The following is a 4669-nucleotide window of genomic DNA, read 5'->3' on the forward strand; positions in this document are numbered from 1 at the left end:
CAAGAACATGTTAAGAATCTGTCATACATGGGAACGAATTTAGTTATGTATGTGAAGATGACTACACTATTGAAAAGGTCCATGTGTAAATTCGTACACAGAATAAGACCATTGTGTCACCAAGACGAAAGAACCCTTTGTTTTTATTTAATTTATTGCGATACGTTTTGCTATTACAGATCCAAGTGACATAGAGTTATCCCCTCAGACCAAAAAGAATACGGTACAAACACATGGCATGAATATCACAAACAATCTGACGGTTAATAATGGACGTGAGTTAAGTTATATAATTTTTGTATCATGACAAACGCCGCTTGATTAACAGTGACTGCCTATTATAACATTTCGAAAAATACGTCGAATTTATGACAGTCAATATGACATCGCCGTTAACTGAAGAAGCTGTTCTTTCTCTACGGTTTGCGCTTGTGAACTAACGCTAAAGTGACTTTCAATCGCCATTTTATTCCTCTATTCAATGAGGCACTCCCATTGGTAACATTTTTAAAACACATTTTTTAATGCCAACGGTCGATATTTGACGTGGCGACTGCGCGCGGATCGCGAGATATCGATAAAAACATGTCATTTCCCGAGCGTATTTTTCACATCCCGAAGTTTTACGATCGTTTCTGATTATGACGCGAAACCCACCGAAGGTTTGTTGTTGTACTGATTGACGATATTCTAGGGAGTCCATAATAAGTTCGAAGGACGCAATTTTACCTCCCACTGCGAAGACTTTATATACAGCATTATGCCTTTACCACAGGTCAGTTTTTGAAAACTTCTTCTTAGCTTTGTCATTGTCATTATTCTAAATCAGTTGTATTATATTTTTAACCAATACCACATAAACATAAGTTTTTTACCTGTTAAATATTAGCCACCTTCGATGACTACATTTTGTCGTCTGCCACACAGTATGTGTGGTTCGCCGCGCGCGTGGTATGCGTCTATGCATACCACACGTTGGCCGCTATGTATCAACCGCACGTAACTGGGCTAGTCACCTATGCGAATTCTGGTGGAATCAGCAAAAATTGTTTATCGTTTTATCACCAAGTCAGTAAGACTCATCTTTCTCCGACGGGGCATGACCGATCACCGAGACAAGTGGTACTGTGGCGTACAGCAGCGTCAGAGACTCGTACTCCATAGCTTAGTTGACAATGGCCCCAGTGCCGAACGTTCGATGTTCGGAAGCTGAATTTAGGTAGGCCACCAGAATTCAAACTTTAACTTTTTTGAAAACATGTTTTTATCGATATCTCGCGATCCGCGCGCAGTCGCCACGTCAAATATCGACCGTTGGCATCTAAAAAATGTGTTTTAAAAATGTTACCAAATGGGAGTGCCACTTTAATTCTTCGTTTCTTTCACTTATGGTTACATAGCTTCTGACGCGGTGTTGTCGGGCCTAATATTGCTTGCATACCACCAAGTTTGCCCCTGGCTGACCAGAATGGGCCATTTTCGTATGTACCTGAAAAGTAGATAATGTATCGTGATAACAAGTGCTGTACTGTTACGATGCGATATTATCTTAAGATAGCGACACAACAGCTCGTTGTCGGAATTTTACGTCATTCCTTTGTCAAACATTCGTCAGATATATAATATTTATTTGAATATGATGACAAGAATTGTAAAAGTTCAACCTAAAATAGCACTGATATGAACATATTGTATGTGCTCAGATGCATCAAGGATGGAGGATGAGACTGTTACTGGCAGGGACACTTCCGAATCCGATGCATTACTGGGTAACGGATGTACAAATAAGAGGGAAACAGGTAAATGTCAATAAATGAGTCTTACCACATACTATGATATAAAGAGAATGTTCAGCAAGCTATGTCCAGCCTCCGTTTTACTTTTACGATTGAAAGTTGTTGTGAAGGGACAATTCTTAGCCTTAGGGGGACAAAATTAAAGATGCCCAAGCAGATAAATAATGCGATATAGATTAATCAAAAGTGAATGATTAAAAACCTACGGGCACTTAAGCTAATACTTCCTGGATATGATAATCATCAACTCTGAAGTGCGTTAATACCGTGAACATATTTTTTATTTTATTATGAGATTTGCCATGATTTAAACGGCGCTGTATGACGCAAAGTGGAATCAATAGTACAAAAATTTTGTTTTTTTAAATGGATTTATCATTTTTCCTTAGATACAGCCCATGATCTTGTAGAGGAAACCCCTTCCTTCTCTAGCTCTCCTAGCATTACACATGGATTACCGGAGTCTGATACAAAGGCCACAGGACACGACAACTCAAGCGAGTAAATGCCATGTTTCCGCTACAGGCACTCTCAGCAATCTCAACTGAAACTGTCCGTACATGAAACTACCATCAAACATTCGAAACATGTTCTTATAGATAGACTCTGTTGGCTTTCCTATAATTGCCATAATGCTTATCGAATGTGTTAACAAAACAAATGTTCACATTTTAAAATATTGGTATGGAATCAACTCGCAAATACCTAAACTTCCAAAAAAGAAACGTCTTTTGATTTGTTCACTGGATGGGGTGTTAAAATTAACATAAAACTGCTAAGTTTGGTATATCTTTCTCGATAAAGACAGTTTGGAGGTACTCTAGTTCGGGTGTTAGGTAATGTGAAATGATTTCTTATTATTTTCAATAGCCTTTCACAAGGCGAATACTGCGTATCCGACCGTAAAAAATTGGCCGACCAAGTACCCTGTTTTCTGAACGACATATATATTCCTCATTTGCAACAAATCACCTTATTACTAGGATAAATATGTTTTTTATTATAGTTGTTTTAAGTTGTCAAGCTCGTGGGTTCTGTCATGTGTTGTACATCATTTGTGTTTAAGGTATATTTTCTTTCGTTGATTTAATTAATCAATGATCGATTTCTAAACATTATCACTTCAAGTGAATACATTCATATATGCAATATTCGCTTCTATTATCACGCCGACGAATCGTTGAATTGTTTGGCGACAAAGCCAGAGAAGGACGATGTAAGCGTGTTTCATGGACGTATATTAAAGATCCATTAGCTGTAACTTTGGCCATTTTTTTAAATTTTGTTTGTTTCTCGGTATCATATGCAGTTTCTTGTTTGAATCCCTGAACCATGGAGGAATTCCTAATATTTAGCTCATAAATATACCCTGTATGAGTATAATCTGCATTTTTATTGTTTAAATTTTGTATAATGTCGGACTAGAATACATTTATCAACAATAACAATGGTCATTTCACATATATATGCTGTGTTGGCAAGCAGGACATTGGGCATTGGTCACGATGATCGGATTATAGTAAATTCTGTAGTTGATACATTGAAACAGAGTAGTGAAAAATTAGTCAACAGTTACAGCTAATGTCCCCTTAAGAGACAGCAGATATTGTATGATCTGACTATATGGGGCTACACTAACTACACATATTACTTGAAATTGGAAACATCGTAAAGACTACTTCCTTGTGTATGATTACAATTTGAAAAGACAGCGTCACAGTAATTTTGTAAGGGAAAAAATCAAGCACCTGGATTATGGAATCTACCGTGTTTCTATGTTATAATTTTACAGAACGTTTCAGGCGACCCTGACAGGTTTCCCCATGTGAAACAGTTCTGCCCTGTTACATTATGGATGATTTCCAGTTACCTTACATAACAGACGTACAAAATGCTTTCCTTTTGAGTGAGAAATAGCTAGGAAAAAGAGGTCGAAAAACTTTGTTGTTGTAAATTGTAATTTAGACATCAACGACTATTTTAAAGGTTATTCTGTATGTGTACAGGCTTGGAACGGGGATCCACCCTAAGTTTATTACATTAGTTTAGAGACTGTGAGAAGGCATCCACAGGCAACTACGAATAGAGAAACATTATCTATTGGACATTTTCGTTCGAATACTAGATATTGCCATTTCAAGTATTATATTGAGCATCTATTCAAGTGTATTTAAAGCTTATATACCATCGTTTATTAATTTATTTAACTGAAGAGAGGTTTATCTTCACGGCTGCGAAAGTTGCCAGGAGCGACCGATCATTATGATCGATATGATCGATATGAAGTAGGCCTAGGTATTGTCAGAATCAGTTGCAAGCATCTTGTAAAGACAGTAAAGCAGGTATTATTTTTTCTGAATCCCTATATATGTCAACCTTACAAGTTTACAAAAAGAATTTCGTTTAAAAACACTCTGTTAAAATCTTTTTGAAATAATCGAGTAAACTGATATTGGATGTACCCAATGATCACACAGAGCATCTGAGTCATGCTCTGGAACGGCATGCATGTTGATTCTCAAGACTATTATGGGTTCTGACAACTGAAAGATATATAGACACTCGGTTCCCCCCCCTCTCTCGAGTGCCTACGTGGTAACCATTACCCAGCTTCTGAACCCTAATTGACCTCACACCTCAGGCCAGCGGATAGAACGCACCCTTGGTGTCCGATCGGTCCCATCACAAGAAGTGGCGCAGGATTACTACTACGTGTCCAGCCATAAAATTACGATTCCACCTGATAAACTTGCTGAAGAATAAGAGTGCATACAGAGTATCTCCTTGAGCACCATGTAATGTTCTTTATCCTTTCTTCGGCTTCAAGTTTTTTTAGCGTATGTACAAATCGAATAGTTTAGGGCCTCGAGTTT

At 37.7% G+C, this 4669-nt stretch overlaps 1 long non-coding RNA gene across 1 annotated transcript; it reads left to right on the top strand.

The window, feature by feature from the left end:
- Window positions 1-181: 181 nt before the first annotated feature.
- LOC139143144 (uncharacterized) lies at window positions 182-2407 on the top strand. The gene is made up of 3 exons (XR_011554546.1): window positions 182-275; window positions 1704-1799; window positions 2186-2407. It is a non-coding gene; the product is annotated as an uncharacterized lncRNA (long non-coding RNA).
- Window positions 2408-4669: the final 2262 nt, after the last annotated feature.

The sequence above is a fragment of the Ptychodera flava genome, chromosome 11 (genome assembly GCF_041260155.1).
Source record: "Ptychodera flava strain L36383 chromosome 11, AS_Pfla_20210202, whole genome shotgun sequence".
NCBI lineage: Eukaryota > Metazoa > Hemichordata > Enteropneusta > Ptychoderidae > Ptychodera > Ptychodera flava.